The sequence below is a fragment of the Tetrao urogallus genome (assembly GCF_951394365.1).
Source record: "Tetrao urogallus genome assembly, chromosome: 8".
NCBI lineage: Eukaryota > Metazoa > Chordata > Aves > Galliformes > Phasianidae > Tetrao > Tetrao urogallus.
Window position 1 is genome coordinate 26,093,067 of NC_136821.1, and position 21,344 is coordinate 26,114,410.

The 21,344-nt window shown below is 40.1% G+C and overlaps 1 protein-coding gene across 1 annotated transcript in view; it reads right to left on the reverse strand.

Moving 5' to 3' along the window:
• SPATS2L (spermatogenesis associated serine rich 2 like) overlaps positions 1-10,077 on the reverse strand; it is a gene marked incomplete at its 3' end in the record, with an annotated part of 56,406 nt that extends 46,329 nt beyond the window's left edge. The window contains exon 1 of the mRNA XM_079538789.1: positions 10,053-10,077. The remainder of the gene's footprint in view (positions 1-10,052) is intronic.
• Positions 10,078-21,344: the final 11,267 nt, after the last annotated feature.

The following is a 21,344-nucleotide window of genomic DNA, read 5'->3' on the forward strand; positions in this document are numbered from 1 at the left end:
TGTTTTTTCTTCTACTGGCACATACATATATTTCATAGCTACACACATACATTTTTACACCTACAGTCATCTCCTGTACCAAACACAGGGGCAAACAACTACTCACATTCATGAGATATGAACACTGCTCTTTCCTGATGGACACATGCCTTTCATTCATCCAAAGATGTTTGATTTGTTACCTCACATTTTATATCTGTGTGTTAAAAAGTACACAACAAATCATCAGCCTGATTTTTTTGTGGCCTGTTACAACCTCTCACCCAGACCAGAGGATGGCAGCCAACTACTCTGGGAGCGGTAACAAGCTCTTGATCCAGATCTCTTTGCACGCTGGGTGAATATAACAAGTTCGTAGACCTACAAAGTTCTCATCACATTCACTTTCCCTACTCTGTCACTTCACAAACTTGAATTAAATTGCTTTCAAATTAAATCTAGTAGTTCTAATGCTATCAATAATAATAATAATAATAAAAGATTATGTTACACTGCTGGCAAAAACAGAGATGAAGATACACAGCTGATCTCCCACTCCTTACTCTAGTTCAGACAAAGCAGCAAGGAAGAAGGGATGTTCAAACTCATAAAATACTCTGCTACAGAAAAATTAAACAAGTCTTTGCTAAATGGCAGACACCACAGGTTTAGTTCATTCTGACTGTTCTTCTAAGAAAAGTCATGTTAGTTCAGTAGTGTGTGGAGACCATGAATACAATATAATGCTTCCAATTAATTTCACTTTAAAGTATGATTAATTCATCAAGTAAAATAACAGGCACAATTAATTAACAAATAAGTAGCATTCTAAGCTCCTGGAAACATCAAAAAACACATTCAACACTGTTGAAGAAAAAACTGGGAATTCATATTTTAAAAAAGCATTGATATCTGGAATGGAGTCTTATTACACAATACCACACCCTCTGTGGAAAGGTATTTGCATAATATGAAAGCCGTGATCAGCTTTGTATCTTGTGAACCGCCAAGCAACTTTGGCACAAACTTCTTCCACCTTGCTGGCCTTTCACTAAAGCTGCATGACTGTATGCCATTTGAAGCAGAGTGCCAGGAATCTGAAGCCGAGTTTTCTCCTTTGACTCTCGGCAGTATACAGACCATCACATATTTTACTGGTTTGGTTTAGTGTCCTAGCTGAGGGATGCAATCTGATTTGACCTGTACCATCTTCAGGTTTACACTGACTATCAAGAATGTGCGGTGGTGGAATGAAGTTGGAGTGCAAAACTGAGGTGACAAAGCTTCCATTAGCCTTCTTTTCTGACACCACTGTTACCTAAGAAAACACTGACCAGTAGGTTACGATAAACTACAAACAAAAAAAAAAATACTAAAAATGTTGGAAAACAGTAAGCTGGGACATCACCCACCAAATTTTTGTTTCAAAGCAGGAAATCACCAATTCATTGAAATTGGAACTTCTGAAAGAATGATTCTTGTTCTGTAAGTACTTCAGATAAATGTTTATTTAAGCAAAGGGAAACAGCTCAAATGGAAGAGACTGTGACAACTCATCCAGCAATCCAGTGATAGAAGAATGCTACCTGCCTATAGGTATAGAAGATCTAGTGCCTGTTCCAAATCAGTCTGCAGCAACACTAGAAGTGTGCTTTGCGCTAAAACTCCTCGATCATACGTTAAGAGGGGAAAAGGAATTACTTTCCATATTTTTCATCTTCTTCTCAAACCTACCTATTGGTTTCCTAGCACCAGTCAAGAGCCAGCAAAGGTATTTCCCCACTCCAGGGCTTCAAAGGAAAGAATCCCAGCATCACTCATCGGTAGCACAACTGCCACGACTGCTCAGGAGGATGCAATGACTTGCTTGGCTCCTACAGCTCCACGCTGCAGGGACTGTACCAAGGGACTCCGTTCCCTCCTTGTCCCACAACAGTGGTGAATTTATCACACCACTGTGGTGTTTTAACACTGCTGAGGGCCTAAAGCCTGTGTTCTTCTGGCTGGCATCCTAGAGGAGCATCTGAAAAGCAACTCTCTGGTCCAGCAGAAACTGAACACATGTAAAATTCCTGGGCTTATTACATGCATCTCACTAGCATAGACAAGTCTAGTTTTATCTGGATTCAACTTACACGGCCAGTAAAACGTTCCTCTCCAAAATGCACGGTAGAGGGGTGGGGGGAATCTGGGAAGACAATTTCAGATTGAGAAAACTCACTTTCCACAGCAATACTAGCCAAAATAAACGCTACGGTCTTGCTCTTCCTCAAATGCCTGAATAAATCTTGCCAAATATACTAATAAAGTGAAATTGTAAAATATGATCTGCTTGAACTCTACATTGACATGAACCTCCTGCAATCCCTCTCCTCCCAAAAGGATCATTTTAGTCCTTGCAAACTGCATATTATCTAAGCCATTCTTGCCAGGTACTTGAATCATAGGAAGTTGTTTATGTCAGCTCATATTTCAGCTCAGAATGATTTTCCAAGAGACAGTGTTAGCTACTTTGCATCTGTGGTTGCCCAAATGTGAACTGCTAGAATGATAACATTGGAGTATCGTAACACCAGAGTATCTAATGTAGTAGAGTACCTTTCCTCAGTCACAAACCTTTGTCTAAACAGTACAAACAGAGGAACAAATGTGAATGCTAAGAAGCTTCCACACCTATGTAGTGTGATCATTAGAATAAATTGCTGTCAACTTCAATTAGATCCTAAGTTCAAAGGAAGTCCCAGAGGTACTCACCTTTCAGCTTTCTTTCTACTGAGAATTCTAAGTTCATGCTCTTTCCTCTCTCCAGTTCAGATGTCTCTGAAGAGCCAGTTCACCATTACTAAATGTGCAGGGCTGATGCTCAAACACATGTTGGAGCAACTCCTTTAAATTCAAGGATTTATGTAGACTTCAGTCCACTGCTTGCACAGCAAATGCAGGACACCACAGCAGAGCTCATGCTCAGAGAAAGATCCTCTGGGCAGAGTGCTTTGGATACAGTTGCTGGAGCTGTACTGGCTGAGCATGCAAGGAAGCATGATGACAGCCAGCAAGTTTACAGTGAGGTCTGGGAAAGAATGAACTTCAGAAGAGCTCTGAAAGTACTCCCTAATGTTTCAATGAATTCAGATAAAGCCAGATACTCAAAAGGAGGCAAGAAAGCCCTAAAGAAATCTAATGCAGTTAGGTGTTGAGTGACTAAAGAATGTTTAAAGCGTATGTAAACTTTTGGAATTATGCATGTGCTTGAAGGTAAGTACTTATTTAACTTAAGTGTGTCAAAGCTGTCTGAATCTTGCAAGACTGAATCCTGAAATTAAATGCAGCCTTTCATTTTTGTACCATACAGGCCCTCCAAAGACGACGCAAGTTCTCTCTTAAACACTATTTCAAATTAAATTGTGCACACAGAGATTCATGCAGATAAGAAACACTAAAAAAAAAAAATCCTTATAAAAACTTCTCTACTACAGTGACTTGACGCACACATGAAATCAGATGCAGACCCAGCAGTGTTCCCCTGTTTACAGTACCCACAGTCACACCTTATACTGGCAGCAATACCACCGGTATTTGGCTGTTCCTAAACTTACAGACAGCTTGCTTCTCCTCCCTCACTTTCCCACCCTCATGGAAAATCTTTATTTCCTATGTTAACGAAAGGTATTCCTGGAAACAGCAACAACAACAGAAGCATTAAATAATCCAACCTATAATTACTTACTGTCTAAACAGGCCCTTCATCTACTTGCTACTGTACAATAAATAAATGGCTATTACAGTGTAACGGACCTTGCAGTGTACTTTTTTTTGAAGAAAGAAAAAAGAAACCAGTTATTCTTTCCATTTGAAACCAATGATACTCAGGTATTACTGCTCACAGACATAGCAAAATTAATGTAAAAGTAAAGTCAGTGAATGCAGATAGAATATCGGTAAAAAGAAGCCAAGGCACCTTAAACAGTCTCCCCATGATGATCAGAGACAGTCAGAGAACTTCTCTGCATCTAAAGGTCAGTGTCATATGAGGTCCTGCCTGACATGCACGGACTAAGGCCCTGATTTAGACAGTGATAGAAGAGGCTTTAAAAAAAACTGAAGTAGAATAAACATACAGACTTCTAAATTGGCCAGAGACAATCCTGATGGACAAATAATATCAGACAGACCTTTACTTTGCATCTGTCCAGAACTTGTATAAAGGAATAATTAAGAGACGTTGGTAAAGTAACATACTTGCTCTGTGGGATTGAGCATTCAGAATCATCCAGTTAAGTTACTACTTGCAGTTCCCAGCTGTGCCCTATCTGTTGGAACTGTCAGTGTACTGATGGGTACCACACCCAAATTGCTGGAGCAAACATGTATCAGCACACTTCTGACGAGCAGCACACAGGAAAGCCCAATCTCCTTCATCTCTGTTGCCACTGCTGTTAATTATCAGTGCTGCAATAGAACTTATAACCTCCTGTATACTGCAAGTAGGCATTGTCAAAGAAATGCTGGCAGATCACAGAGTTAACTCACTAAGCAAACTGAGTTTTCAGCTTTTCAACTTGCTCTAACTATTCTGTAAGCAGTAAGAACTGACATACAATAAATTGAGTTGGCTGGGAATTTTCCAATCAAATGGGGCTTTTGTTGGAAAAAAGTATTACTTCATCACAACTGGAACATTTCTCAGAAACATCTGCTGAAGAAAGCTTCTCCAAAAAAGCCATTTGAATTCCCCATGAGCCAGTTATCCCTCCCCACACAGCTGATATCACAGTAAAACTTAAGATGAGAGAAGTTCATCATATCAAAGTAGGAAATTACTGTGGTTTATGCACCCAGAGAATAGACAATGACAGTGCTTACTGTCAAGTAAGGCCTTGTATCAGTTATGCCTTTCCTTCATTCCCCTGGAGTTTCCTCAAGAAATGGCAAAGGTGACTCCTGAAGAGTTTTTGTTTTAAAACAGCTGACAATATACACTTTCATGAAGCCTTGCATAAGGCAGGCATCTTCATTTACAAAGAGCAGTCATGCTCATCATTCAGACTGGCCTCTTACTGTAAACAAGCCAAGCAGTCAGAACTACAGACTAACACCTCTGATTTAGCCACACCAAAATGAGCAGGTCTGGCCCTGCAGGCAACAGAAATTACCTGCTATTAGATTCTGAGGTTAACAGAGCTCTACTGCTGGCATCCACACAACCAAGGAATTGGGTAGAGAGTGCTGGCTCTATAGTAACTCAATATTTGGACTCTCCTCTCCAAAAATGAAAGTGAGACAAGTATGAGAAGCAGCTCACACAGGAAGAGAAGCCTAGCTCCAATAGATGTCTTCCTTAGAAACACAGAGCTCCCAGTAATGTTGACACACCAGATACTCCAATTGTACCCATCACTATTTTTCTTGGCTGTTCTGGACATTAGCTGAGACCAGAGAGTCTAAGCACCTTGTTCACAATCTGAGCACAGCAAATAGGGAATGCTTGGCTCCTCTTCGACTGTCTGAACTACTCTGTCACTCACAGAAGAGAAATAGAGTAAGCCTTTCACCACCTTATGCCCTGTTCCAAAGCAGGATTTTACAAGGGGATAAGTCCCAGCTTTGCTCCTCAATTCTCGCAGAACACAGACTCCATCTCACTGCCCTCAGAGAACGTTTTTGTCCCAAGAATTCTTCCAACAGTTCTTTCAACTTACTCAGAGCGTGACCTCTGAAGATTGAACAAAAAATACAAGCTACCTCTGCCCCACAAGAAACTGTCATCTCTAGCATGGGTATTTTCAGAACATGCTGGAGAAAAGCAGTCCTGCTATGTCTTTCCTGCAGGCTGTTTTTTTTTTTTTTTGAGAATATGTTCACTCTTCCCAAGCATTTGTAGAAACTTTCATTCAAATCAGCGTTTCAATTGAAAAGCCAAGAACAATTGTATAGCAACTTTTAAGGAAATACTGGAGATTCACTGTGCTGTGTGCTTACTGTGCAACTGTCCAAACCTTACAATGCTACATTTCTCTTTTGAGTGAAAAATCCACTAAGAATTATGATGGCCACCTTCAACTTTTACATTCAGACATACGACATACATTTGCCCAATGCTAACCCCCAGTGACTGAAAAAAGGGAAACATCACTTCCATTTTCAAGAAGAGGGAAAAAGAAGACCCAGGGAACTACAGGCCAGAGAGCCCCACATCTGTGCCTTCAAAGACCACGGAGCAGAGCCTCCTGGAGATCTTATGATACACATGAGATATAGAGGTGATCTGGGACAGTCAGCACAGCTTTACAGAGGGCACATCCTGCCTGACGGATCTGGCAGCCTTCTACGATGGAGTGATGACACTGGTGGAAAAGTAGAAAAAGAAGGACAACTACAGCCACCTACCTGGACTTGTGCAAGGCCTATGACATAGCCTGGAACTCATCTCCTCTGAAGAAAGGTTGAGGGATTTGAGCTTGTTTAGCTTGGATAACATAAAGCTCTAGGGAGACTTCATTGCGGCCTTTAAGAACTTGAAAACAAATTACAAGCAGGAGGGGAATGACTTTTTACATGGTCTGATAGCGATAGGACAAGGGGAAATGGTTTTAAACTAAAAGAGGGGAGATTCATGTTAGATATTAAGAAGAATTGTTGTCAACCCTGGCCATGCCTGGGTGGTAGGAACTAGATGAACAGGGCCAGTGACAGTAAAGTGATTCACTTACATTTTTCCATCAGAATTGAATAAAGATTCCATTCTTCAGATTTTTTCTCTTGCATTTTCCTGGGATAATTACATAACTCTAACTCTTAACATGTTAATTTTGAAAGCATTTTATGTCTAGCATCATTACAATCTCAGAAAACTTGGAAAGTTATTTTAAGGCAGAAAAATTACATATTTTCTGTCCTACAGACAGTGCCAAGATGCACCTACAGGCAATTCCATAACTACCTGTATCTGAGACCGCTTGCCCAATGCAAACACCAAAACTTTCTTCAGAACTGCTGTTGCAGAACACCAGAACAGTCAAGTTAAACATGCAGCATCAATTCAGAAAAGTTCTTAAGCACTCCTGAACTTTGCGAAGTTTAAATAAACGTTTTCAAACATTCTTCAGAGAAAGATGAACATTAGCACACGCTTCGTGAACTGTTTCAGAAGTTCTTGTGATATTAACATGAAATTTCACATCTGTAGATTACAAGATAATTTTAATCAAGAGAATTCTTTTCTGGACATCTTACAACAGGATTTTTGTTCTTTGGGTAATTGTTTAGGACTACATTCCATTAAAAAGTGTACTGAGTTTCACTGCGATGGAGTCAACCTTCTTAACAGCAGCCTATATAGTGCTGCGCTTTGGATCTGCAGCTGCAATAGTGCTGATAACACATCAGTGTTTTGGTTATCATTGAGCAGCGCCTGCAGCGTGTCAAGGCTCTCTCTTCCTCCTCACCCACACTGTCCCCACAGCAAACAGGCAGGGGATAGGCAAGAGGTTAGAAGGGGTGGGCTGGAACAGCTGACCCGGCCTGGTTGAAGGGATAATTTCATGCCATCCACCACCAAGCTTAGCAATAAAAACTGGGGTAGAGGCTTTTTTGTTGTTGTTTAGAAGACAAGGCTTTTTTGCTGTTGTTCAAGATAGGCTGGGCCAACTTTCCGCATGTAGAAAGTGGTGAGACAATTCCCTTTGCATTCCTTGTGTCATTTCCCCTCCTTCTCCCAACCTTCCTTCACCTATTATACCATTTTTATCTCAAACCATGAATCTTCTCACTTTTGCCCTTATTTTTGCACTCTGTCCCAACAGTGTGGGGTGGAAGAGACACTGAGCCACTCTGAGTGCTTGGCTGATGCACAGGGTGAACCTACAGCAAGTCATACAGAAAACCCATGCCAGGTTACTGTACCACATACTTCTTGGTTTCTGATGTAAAACCTGCCACCAGTATTCAGTGTCTGCAAGATTCCATCATCTCTGTACTTATTTATATGGCACTTTAAATCCAAGTAGCTAAGCTGTAAATAGATAAGGAGTATTTTTACTAAATTATTTTACTGATGGGTATTGAGGAAGAAAGAAACCATAGGAAAACATTTTCAGAATTGATTAGAAGTGTTCCTTCTAGAAGTAAGGCCAACATTTGCACACACCTGCTGCCTTTTAATATGGACCTGGAGATTTCTCAGAGCCAGAAAACCAGCTCTCTATCAGCCTGAGGGATACTGACCTCCTTACCACTGTCTCTCCAATTGCACAACTGCTTCTCCAGTGGCTTGCCAGCAACAACTTCCTTATTTTCAGAGCCACAGACCATCACTCTGATGTGAAACGCCAAGCACAGCTGAGAAATTACCATCTTTAATTGAAATCACTGAAAGCCAAATCTGCTCTTCTGAGAAATTCCTGTGTTGTGTAACACTTCAGACAAGGGGAAAAATGCTTCCAAGGTATACTGCTCTCTAGACAGGTCATTTGTTTCTGGCAGTTCAAGGTCTGGCCAGGACCTAATCCAATGATTCACTTAGTTGTAGTAAGTAGTCAGACAAGCAATATTTCAGCACGTACTTGGCCATACTCGGGATCAGCAGATGTGTGGGAAAAACTTTGAGCACCCGTATCTAACTTCTTCCTTTTGAGGAAGTCACACTTCTCACAGCTACCATATTTGAAATGCTAAATGATTAACTAAAAGACAATCTATTCAGCGACTCCCTCTAAGCCTTCCATCACCAAATGCTTTGGCATTTTGTCATGTAGAAACTACATTAGAAGAAGTTAAAAAGAAATTCTTAAGAAAGGAGAAGTACTGCAGAAATATAGTATATGCAGGACATGTAAGGACATGTGCAAATGAGTCCTCCTTCTGCCTTTTATAATAACATCTGAGCATTTCACAAAGCTCAGTACAAGATCTATTTATGCTCCCAACATCCATGCTCAAGTACAGAAGAATAGTATTGTTATGTCATTTTACTAATATAAAAATGAGGTATTAAGTGACTCACTGAAGATTTCTCAGTAAGTTATTGATTAGGAACACAATCCAGATGTCCTAGATTGCAAGTAAACTGGAGAACCTTGAGGACATCTGATGAACAGAAATGCAAGATGACTAGCCCACTTACCAGGCTCAGAACTGCAGCTTATGCTTTCATAACATGCTGGACAGAGACACACTGATTCCTTTCTAACACAGTAACAGAAGGAATCACCCGATACCTTTAAACAAAGTGTTTTCTTCAAAACAAGTGTCAAGATGTATTGGGTTCAGGCTACCTCTGAACTGAGACAGTTGCAGAGTCCCAATTTCTCCCCTCCTACACCACTCCTTCCCCCCTCCTTTTTTTTTTTTTCCCTATATCTATGAAGCTGTCTTTTTCTCACCATCCTCTGAACATGATCTTGGACAGAATTAAGTGAGGGATTATTTCCAAATACCAATTGAGCAGAACCTTCTGCTGCAAATCATGCTACATCTTCACAATAGTTCAATTCCGAAAGGATGAGAAGAAGCAGTGGGGCATTAATTATACTAAGAGATTATTAACTTTGTGACACACAGGGAGAAGCTAAAGGAAAGAAATTTAACTGAAGAGGTGAAAGATAGGCTCCACAAATAAAATAGGAACCAAAGCAACTTCTGTGATGTTTAAATAGTCTGCATTCCCATGGTGAAAGTAACCCCTAAAGTTCCTGGCTTCTTGTTGTTTCTGAACTGATAGAATATATGAATAAATAAACTTTATATTTGTTACTCATCACATAAACGTGCAATACAAAAGTGAGCACACTTAGCCACTAATCTGTATCATTGTAAGAAGTCAAAGCTACAAAGTAAGGAATTAAAATATAAGTTTCCCAGTTGCTGCATTTGTCTTTTCTCCTTTTTGTTTCTTCTTCTGTCATTGCTGTGGTATGTGGCACATTGCACTATGATCAGCTTTAGTAGATCAGGTCAAGAAAGCTGATGAACTCAGCTGTAAAGGATAGGTTGAAAGTGTGACATGAGTTTCTGGCATGTGACTAGGTAACCTCAGTCACAATCATTTGCAAAGAGAAATATGAAAGGTATCTTACCACTGTGAACGCCTCCAGTTTCTGTTCTTGTTTGTCTCTTCTTCAGTGGTCTGAATGTCCTGCAAAGACAGATGGAAGACAAAGAAATTTAGCAACTAACTTGATTTTTGTTTACTTCAGTGATCTCTCCTTACAGGGGATGATTTCTTAGGACAGATTTGTTTTAATTGAGAGTATTGTATGTGTAGTCAAGAATGGATTTAATAACAAGTCTTAGGCAATTGTCTAAGCTTGTATGGCAGTGAAAATAAACCCTGTAAGAACTGGTGTGGGCATCTGTCAGCATTCACACACGTTGACCAAAGCAGCAAATGGATGAAGGATGCCTATTTTCACAGAACGGTCTCATATTTTAAATTCAATCTAGTCAGCACACTAGAGTAGTACCTTACATTCAAGTACCTGAGCTGTAAATACAGACTTTGGACAATGCAAACTGTTCTACCTACGAAAGCAAGAATGCTGTAGGTGCAACAGATAAAGTAGCTCACGAGTCACTAATTCAATCTCTCTGAACAACACCAGCATAGTTTCAGCATGACCATCCTCTAATAAGCAACATCATTAACTCAAGAGCACTAAGTGAGCTGAAACAAAGGGAAGCCCAAAGAGCGACACCAGCACTTCACCCACATGACAAGGCCTTTGCTGATTTCCATAGGAATTTTAGAGTAATTCTTCCCCAAGTTAAGAACATACAATGACACAGACAGCTGTATGCCCATATGCTGATGGATAAAAACAGATTTCCTCGTTTTATTGGTGGGGAAAAAAATAAAGAAACAGAATTAATAGCTACATTTTGTCCTCTTTTCTGTAGAAAGGAGAAGTCAGCCTGCAAACTCAACTACATGTGCAGGATGTTATCCCTAGTTGCCACTTAAGGCACACTGGTCCTTGTTTGCTCGGGAGTAAAATCTGTTCAGCAGCCTCAACCTCACCCCGGAATTATCACATCACAGTTCTGAACAACCAATCACTGAAACCAGCCTCTCCTAAGCCAGTACAAATGGTTTCCCTTTGCAAGTTGAGTTCTTCCTTCTGCATTCAAAGATATGTGACTATTTCTGTTTGTGCATTTTGAAATCACATTTTCCCAAAGATTACAGCAAAGCAAGGAAGTCCTATCAGAATCACAGGTTTTATTTTAAAATGTAGAAAGTTCTTAGTTGCTTCTGGAAGAGCCAGGTGTTTCCTGAAGCACTTCACCCAGCAAAACCCCCCTGACTACGCAGGTCCTAAAGTTCACTGCAATCTAAACACACATTATTGCACGGCTTGCTGAGTCACAGTTATGTTCAAAATAAAAGAGATGAATGGAGCAATTTAAAACATGATGCTTCACTGGAGAAATACAAGTATTCACGCACGTCATGATGTTAAAGAGCTGCTCTGGGTGTTGAATCTACACAAGAGCACAGATTTGAGAGCTGAAAATGGAAGGGCAGGAAATTTGGGAGGGAAGCATATTCACACGCTTTTGGCAGAATACTCATCCCACGGGCCCTATTGGCAATTTGTTCTTTGATGCAAACAAAGACAAGACTTGAGCCTTTGTTCCCTTAAAAAAAGACATAAGAAAGGGCCGAAACAAGACTGCGTGCATCTCTCTTGTCTAGTGAGCACTTAAATGGAGACTGGACAGTAAAAGGTCTGGTAGTTATTGCATTTCTTATGCAAAAGAATGGGTCTATCTCTTTCCATTAACATCTGTAGTCTGCAGGTGGTATTTTTAAGATTTTAAAAGACCAAAGCATGCATATTATTGTACTAAGAAACCACAGCTATTCTTTTTTCCCCAGCATAGCACACTCCCTGCTAAACATCAGTTTTCTCCCTCAAGCCACGGTGAGGGAGAGATTCCTTTCCAACTTCAGCGGAAAATTAAAATCCGGAAATCAAACAAGTGGAAGTTTACAACTTCAAATATAGACACACAGATTTTCTTCCCTGATCAGTGACTTTTGACTATTTCCACCCTTGTGAACTTCACAAAATATTGATGACTAAAGTGACAGATAAACATAGAAGCCTACTCTTAATGTGGCCTCAGGTATGAAATATGATCACTGCATGAAATTACGTAAGTTAGAATTACACTTCTAGTACTTTGAAGGCTGTTACTTTTGAAGACTATTTTAAAAGACAAAAACACAAGCAAAAAATTGAAGTCAAAAGTCTTTGTTTTGCACTACTGTACCATAAAGAAGACAAAGTAACCAAGACAGCTACATAACATGTGAAATTTATAAAAATATAAAAACCACAATGTTTTATCAGATGTTGGAAAGGTTCTTTCTCCAAACATTGTATCTATCAAATTTGACCAAATGAGATGCAATACCTTTAAGAAAAAAAATTTATAAGGGATATCTCTCCATAATTCATTATCTTGTGATCCACCATTTTGTCCTCATTCTATGTTCCATGACATATTACTAAAGAAAACGTTATGTGGGAAATAATGACTCTAGGGAGACAAAAGAAAATTAAGAGTAAACGTACAACAGTTAAAAGGAACCTTATTTTCTTTGATAATATAAAAGTGAAATACTGTAGCTTGAAGTCTGCAAATGTTTAAGGTAATTTCTCAAAAGGAAAACGTCAATTCCTGTATTTGTAGGTTAAAGTGATTTTCAGACAAAAATAAGACTCTCAAGTAGGAAACAATGATGTACTTTGCAGATGAAACAGACACTTCAGGAACAGTGCCCCACATCCTTAGTAGCAAATCCATACACATGACAAAGGCCACGCGTATGGAAGAAATACCATTAAATTCCCTCTCAGAACCTTAAAAAAAAAAAAAAAAAAGCCAGAGAAAAGAAATAAAGAAATCACGGAAGAAATAAGAAGTAGATATTGGATATAGGAGTTGGCGCTCGCCACAGTTTTACAACTTTGGAGAATATACAAATAAATCATAAATCACTTAAATCTTTTCCACATTGAACTCTAATCTCTTTAACAGTTGCGCAATCCTAGTACTAATGTGACACATCACACACACCAACACCCGAACCAATTACTAATACAACGTAGACCAAAATGGTGGTCTATAGAGATGTACACCTCGATAGTTCAAGAGAGCAGACCCAAAAAGTCCACGAGCTACATAACACTCTGAACAGGAGTCTTCATCCTTGATTAGCTTTCTCCCCACTTCTGAAGACAAAAAACAATAACAACAAAAAAATCAATCCATCACTTCTCTACTGATGCTTAGTTCTGACCCCTCAACCTGAGGTTTCATAACACACCTGCAACACAGGAGAGCTCAAACACCAAACACTGCATTCAGTTGATTCCACTGTAGCCCTATGAGCCTTCTAGATCCTAACAGTAAACACAACCTTCAGCACCTCTGATCCTGAGTAAATATCCTAAAGGCAGGTCAGAAGGTGTTAAGTGCAGCAGAGTGACAAAGGTCCACGCTGAAGGAACACGCAGTGTGAGGAATGAGTCCACAGAAGGCAGGGAACCTTCCACCACATGCTGACGTGACCAAGTACAGAGATTATTTACAGTCTACTGTTACAAAAAAAAGAGCAAGACTTGCTTGAGAATTTTGGCATTACATTTTTTTTGGACATTTTTTGGTTTTAGGTTTTGGCCTGAGCTAGTGAGCCAAATACACTTCCCTAACTACCAGCACTCAATTGTTTAGCACCTGGAAAGCAAACTTTGATATCCTTCACAACTGGCCAAGTCTTAAGATGTTTAGTTCCAGTCTTTTGCCCAACAAAGAGTGCCAGCTATGACGTAGCTGATGTGAGTGGTGCTCCTTGTCTCAACACAACTGCAAAATTGCTGCTTTACACCTCAGTACTTTATCATTTAATAACATTCCTCAAAGTCAAACTGGCTGCCGTGATGGTTCATTTTGTGTGCTGAAGTTTCTAGCTCCTGCCAGGGAATGCAGTCTTAAAGATACTCAGCAGGATCCAGCTGCTGAAGACAATTCATCTTAATGCTTAAAATCTGCACTTCTTACAAAAACAAAACTTGCATACGATTATAACACAGCATGAGCTCCAGGAGTAAAACTGTCTTCTATCTAGTATTTGCCAAAAGATTTTACAGCAGAAGGAATCTGTTGACTTCAGGATTGGGAAACAAGAAAATAAAATCTTTAGGACTGGACCAGCTCCTGCACCAGATCTCTGTTCAGTGACACAAGTATGACAATAATACCTCAGTAGGGCAAAGGACAGGATCCACATTCAGCACTGATCCAATCCAGGCAGGAACTACAGTAAATGAAGAACAGCTGCAACAAGGAAGAAAACCTATAAATGTTGTGTGGTCTTGCTCTTGAAGGCTCTCAGAGCAGAAAGCAGGCAACACAATCAGAGATACAGCTGGCATGGTCTCAGTTCCAGCCAACACAAGATAGCATGGTTTAAAAAACAGACGAGCTCTGCTGCTCACTATTAGCTTTACGTTCCAAAGGACTCAAACATAAAGAATTCTGTTGTTTTTTTCCCCTCATATGAGACTTTGCTTGGTTCTGTGGGAGCTCTGAGTTGAACTAAAGCACAAATGGTTTTTTGTTTTCTGTTTGTTTTTTTTTTAATTTATTTATTTAAAAAGAAGTCCACATGTAAAAAGCCTGCAAATACCTTTATCCCCCTAACAGTGATCTGTCATTATTTTACTCAATTATTCCTACTAACCCAACAGCAGTCAACATTTTCCTCTCAAAGGCCTAAGTGTTTTCCTACTGACCAAAATGGAACTGGAATGGACCTGGAACACAGAAATACATGAGCCTCACGACCCTAGGAAAACCAACATCATACAGTTACTACACCTGGTATCTCACTACGTGTGAAACCTCTCTTAGAAGTTCCCTGTCAAAAGTACCCTGTAAACACAACTGTTAGAGGAGTGGGCTGTGGGAACTGCTAAAGCACCTTCACTTGGAGTGAATAACTAATAAGTTACACTTATTAGTGTAAGGCAACACTCGGAATTTCTACTGCCTATGAGAATTGCTGCCTGTTTCCTACAGCAGCCATGCTTCTGACAGATCCTTCCACAGTTGGGAATGTTTACGTAGATGTGGGTTTTTTCTCCCTTCAATCTCTTGCTGACTTACAGATATCCCCAATTATTATTAATTCTCTACCCTCAGAAACACTAAGAAAGCTTCTGTAACCCACTCTTAGGCAAGCACTTGATAACTCCAGCAGATTTACAGAAAGCTCTCTTTTCACTACTTACTAATAAACTCACCTACATGTAAGAATTCCCAAGATGAGATTTTTTTGGGAACAACTACATTTAAAAAGAAAAAAAAATCCTTTGCAGCATATCAATATAATGTCATCTCAGATTTGTAACATCTTTCAGCCCGAAGATGATTTTTCACTTGACAGAGATTCTTCTGTGGGACAGAGGTAGCAAAAGAAAAACTACCCATGCACCTCTGCTACACTGAGCTCTCAGTGCCTGCATGCTTTGTCAGGATCAGCTAGCTGGACTGGAGATGAGAATTCTCACTGAAACAGATGAGCCCATGCATCAAAATTATTACCTTGGGGGCATGGGGCTGAAGCTATATTCTCAAGTACTGAGAACGACACAAAATCCTCAGTCAAACAGTTACACCAGTTCTTCATTATTATCATTTCTAAATAAAATAGTTTCTCAGGCATTCCACGCAAAGCTTTGCCCTTTTTCCTACCCTCAGAGGATGCACAGAGTATACCTAAAAGACAACCTCCTAGCCATAGGTAGCAGATTGCCTGACAGCAAAAACCATTATTTGTTATGCCTTACTTTTAGCCAGGATCCTAGTTTTTGAATTTAATGAGTTTGTGCAAAATCCTAGAAGTAGTCCAACATACTGAAAAAACATATTTAAAATAGAAAATCTTTACAAGCAGCCAAATGGAATACTTGAGACAAAACAAAAGAAAAAAGATCATTAAAGAAGCTGCAGAGGATTTACAGTTTTGTTTTGTTTGGATCTGTACAGTAGACCAGTCCATAAACAGAAACTTAAAAAAAAAAAAAACACCACCACCAACATTTGCTTTGTTTTATTTGAAAGTTGTGGGAATGCCAGTAACCAAGCAACATCACAAAGCTGGAGAACCCTGGTTAAGACAATCACTGATACCCTGATGAGCCAGGATACATTCGGTGCCAAAAGGGAACTCAATTTTTACAGACTTCAGTGGCCATAAGAACACTGAGAAAAACATTCTGTACAGTTTGTGGACTCTACAGATCCCCCATACCTCTGTGTGAAAACCGCCAACTCTTGGCTGAGTTCTGCTGTCACTTCAAGTCCATTGTGAGTTTTACTTGCCAATTTTGCACACTGAGAGGCCAATCTGTAAGAGGAAGCTTTTCTGGCAGAGGTTGGAGAAGTCAAAAAAGAAAAAAAAAAAAAAACAAAAAGAATTGCCTCAGTGTTGACAAGCTGAAAATAACCGCCACAGATTTATTAGAAAATTCAGCCCAGACTTGTCTAAATATACGTATGTTAGCTTACACAAAATAATCTTAGAATTAATTCTAAGAGAAGATCAGGAAAAAAAAAATGCAACCGCTAAAAAAATAACAATGTCATTTTCTGGGCAGAAACTATCCTCCATTCATTTCCAGTAAATCAAAACAATTAAGAATTTTACAGCTCATAGATTAATGACAGCTGGAATATCTCATTTCCAATTAATGTGCAATCACCACTGTTTTCAAACTGACACGTCCTCCACGTAATCGGTCTTCAGCCTCCTAACAGAAGGACAGAAGCTGTACTTCATACTTTGCACGCAGAAAATAAATTAGTCACACTGTCTCTATCTAATATTTTTTCCCAGCACTTTTATAAAGGAATTGGTTTTTTTCAGTGAACAAAAACAAAATAGACATTTTCTTAGTGATGCCACCCATGTATATACATTTCTAGACAGTCACAGTCTGACAAAGAAAGAAGTATTCTCATGACACTTTTCAAAAGAAATTGGTGAATTGCTTATCTAAATAAACAGCAGACAGAAAACATCTGAACGGACCTGCTTTTAATTGAGTGAAGTACGATTTTAGGAGAAGAAAAGGGTACCTACTGAACATAATCAGTGGGTGGTGGGTAATGCACCAAGGCTGTGGATGCTGAGTTCACAATGCAGTTCAGCAGACAGCAACCGGGAGCTAGCACCACATCACACCCTGAGAGCACCTATTCAGCCCAGGAGCTAATGGGATCTTCCCTTCTTCCAGGAAGAACGAGGGCCAAGAACTCTCAGCCAGTTGCTTCACATTTCTCTTCCTCTCCAGGTACGTCGCAGTTGGACAGGTAAATACAATGGGAAAGGCATTACAACACAAATGTGACAATAGAAGGACTGGCACAATAGAGAGATACTACAACGGAAGGGAAGAAGACTGCTCACCTGTATCAGAAGATTCCAGGTTTGCAGGGGAAAGCTTCGCCAAGGAGAGATCTCCAACCAGAGATCCTTCCCCAGTAGCAGTGAGCCCTTAAATGGAGTCTAAGAGAGGTGCAGCCAGGCTCCACCCCTTCCTGTCACACAGCTGAATTGCCTTCACCTGTGCTCCCAGGGCTGAGCAGGTCCTTTCCCCTGGTGCTCATCTGGGGCCACGATACAAGGGCTCCCATACAAGGTACAAGAGCAGAAAAGAGCCACAGAGCACATGCTCTGGGTTGTATACTTCAAAGTGCTCGGGATGAAGCATACTCTAACACAGAAGTCAAATCTTTACCTCCCTCCACGTTTAATGGGAAAATACCCTTATGTTGTTGCACACAAACTCTTAAGAACGAAATCATAATGAAGATGTCTAATGAAATCAATTTACAAATACAAATATAGCTCAAGACTCTGAAGTTTTAATAGGATGGAGGAGCAAATTACCCAGGGAACCTTGGTTAGATTCAGTCATGACATAATGAGATCTCATTCCCATGTGGAATCTCACATCACAGAGGAAAGCATGCAGACTTCTCTCATAGTCCCCCCAAAAAAGAATCCACAAAGCACTAATTTATATGTCAAAGCAGACACTTCATGGCGATGACATATGAATAACAAAATAACCCCCAAAGATTTGGGGCGAGCTTCTCATACAGGCACTTATTGCTTCTCTAACTATTTAAAGGCCAACTAGGGCTTCAGACAAAATGTTTGTGTCAATCTTGCATCAAAGATGATTTTTTGCCAATTTATTTTTGATGCATTACAAACATTTTATGTGAAAGAAGCATTTTACACGGGATGCAGTTGGAAAAGGAACAATTGTTTTAATCTCTCATGTTTAAATATAGTAGCAGATGAAGGCAAAACTGTTGTTCTTTATTGTGTTAAGCCTTCTTTTAAAAAGAAAACCAACCCTGGTTCCCAACAATCAAAGTTAGTACTTCCAAAAAAACCTCAAAGTGCAGACTTCTGGTCAAAACTGATCAGTTGCTCCCCACCCTTGAAAACAAATACACTCTAAATGCAAGAGAGAAACATGAGCTATGGAAGAGTGTGGTACATAACACTGGGCCTCAAAGGAACAAATGTGAAGCTACTGATAGGTCTTCCTTCAGCACTGAAGCCTTATGGTTAAGTATTAGAAATCTAAAGGAGACAATGAAGTTTTAGGTATATCTGAATATATTAATATACATAGTTATTTGTATATATTTGTCACATTAAAAAAAAAAGTCAGCACACTTAACAGGAAGGCTCCTAAAGCATACTGGTTGCCAGCTGGCAACAGCTCCAGTAGTTTCGCCATGCCATCTACAGAGCTGCCAAAAGAAACGCACGTCTGCAAGTGCCTTGCTCTCATGCATGACCTTAGAGTCCTACTTCAAGAGTTCAAGATATCAAAATGAGTCACCCACATTAGGACTTTTGGCACTCCAAGAAATGGCCTATGAGTCTATGATGCTATTTGACCACTGCTCTCTACAACATCGCTTCTGAAAAGCAGGACTCTAAATTCCCTGGCAATACTTTGAGGAAACAGAGCCTGATAGGCAGAGCTAAGCTTGGACTAAGCACCGTACTGGGATACAAAATATCCTGGCTTTCTTTGTCTTTAGTAACAGTAATCTGTAGGTTTGTCTTTTTTCTAATTCACAGCACATTTAATCAGTCTCAGCTAGCGTCTAAAAAGAAGATACTATTTTCAACTTCAAGACAGTACAACTAAAATAGTGAATGTTTCAACAGTGTGATATTGAGTGTAATTGCATCTGCATTACTTTGTTCCTTTGATATGATTCAACGCAGTAATAACTAACCTTTTACAGTTTAATATTGCAACCACAAAACGATCCCTCTTCCACTTAACAAACCACTTGCAATAGCTTCATTAATCTGGTTTCACTCTTCGGCAACTCCCATTTAAAAGCATTGAAAGCTACCATTCACTTGCAGTCTGATCTTCACAGAACCTAATTGCATACAATTCCAATTAAAACTTTCTGTAGTTATTACCTCCAAAAACCCAGCATGAGGATGGCAATTAGAAGTTTTCCACCTTTCCCCATCTGTAGGATAAATTGCAAAGTATATGATTAGGGCCAGATAGAACGTAACTTAAGGAAATTGTGTTAAAACGCTAACATGGGAATATCAGCTCCTCCCATTAGCCAAGAGAAAGGTAAGCTCATCATTCTTTGTCAATGAATGGCAGTATAATGGATGAATTTACATCCACGACCATCTGTTGTGAGATCAGGCAACAGCAGAGTGACTTCCCAGAATGCCCAACTGTCTGCCCTAGCTCAGAATTTCCTTATTTTTGTAAACTTTCGCAAGCTTATTCTGTTACAAAATAAACTAAAATGCTTCACAGTATTGAGCACTTTTCATCTCATCTCACTCTGTGGACTGTGAGCATGGTCAGAGCTGCCAGGAATTTCAGGACTGTGCACTACAGGAGCACCTGAGCACTCACTCCAGTGAAAGGCAGCAGGCTGCTCCACAGCTGCTTTCCATGCAGCATTCCCACATAGAGCCAAACTTCCATTCACATCAGAAGTGCTGCAAAACTGCTAACATAGCTAAAGAGCTGACAGGGCCTTAGAGGGAAATATCCCTTCCTCAGGAACTGAGCTACAGAGGACCAAGATCTTATTTATTTCAGACACACAAAGGGTTTATACCTCCAAGAGGAAAAAACTGCAAGGTCACACGCCGTGTGGTGATGCAGACTCAGTGTTACATCAGTGACACTTCAATGGTTAGAGCCACCTTGTACCAAAAATAGCAGTACAATGAGGGCAGAATTTAATAGAAATATTAAAAAGATCATAAGACAAGATACAGAATTAAAACCAGTATCACAAAAGTACAACTTCACTGCTGATTTCCTGCATGAAGCATTTGACAGATAACATAGGACGCTATCCACAGCCCTTTTTCACACACAGATAAATACCAGAGAATTGAAGTTCTGCTATAAAGCTCAGTGTCCGCTCAGCAAAAGGCTTCCTCCAACACACCCAGCCCTGATCTTGTATTACCACCACACAAAAGACACTTTTGCTGTAATCCCCCACTATTACCACCTCACAAGCACCCATTCCCACAGGAGTACCTCAAAAGCCACAGATGAGAACCTGGTGCCCTCTGGCTGACAATGCTCCTTCCAGCCCCCAGGAGCTTCCACTCTCATTACAGATCTTTCCAACCACAGCCACAGCAGCTGCTCTAGTTCATTTGTATTTGCCTCACTTTGTGGACAAGCTGAAGAACAGTCAGCCATAAGATGCACTTGATATTAGAGCCCATCTTCCAAACGCTTTCTGCTCATCCTGCCTTCACACTCCTCTCTGTTAGCCTCTCTGGCTACCTCTCTGTTAGCCTGATGCATCACGCCACCCTTTCTAGCTTCTGCCATGCTTATGTACAATGTAACTTGGCTGTGGAGGAGAAAGCTCTCAAATTCTTTAGGGACTTTCATGAGAAATAGATTCCCTTTTCCCAGTTAGGTAGCAAAGCAGCTACATGGAAAGCCACAGGAGTTGTGAAAGAATTTCCATCTGAGTGCTGTGCAATCACTCTGCTTCCATGCTATCACTCTCCTCATCAGCTCCAGAGTAAGGAATGCGTGCTCTGATCCTAATACTGAAGCACAAATTCACCCCAACAGCTTAAACTAGCCAGCTCAAAACAATTTACAGCCAGCAGTAAGTTATTACTGGAAAGCAGCATTACAAAAAGGCAACACTTTATTCAGACCAAGTCTGAAAGTTCTAAATCAAATCCCATACAGACTAGCATGAATGCATAAGGCAGTTATTCCCTCCGTCAACACAGC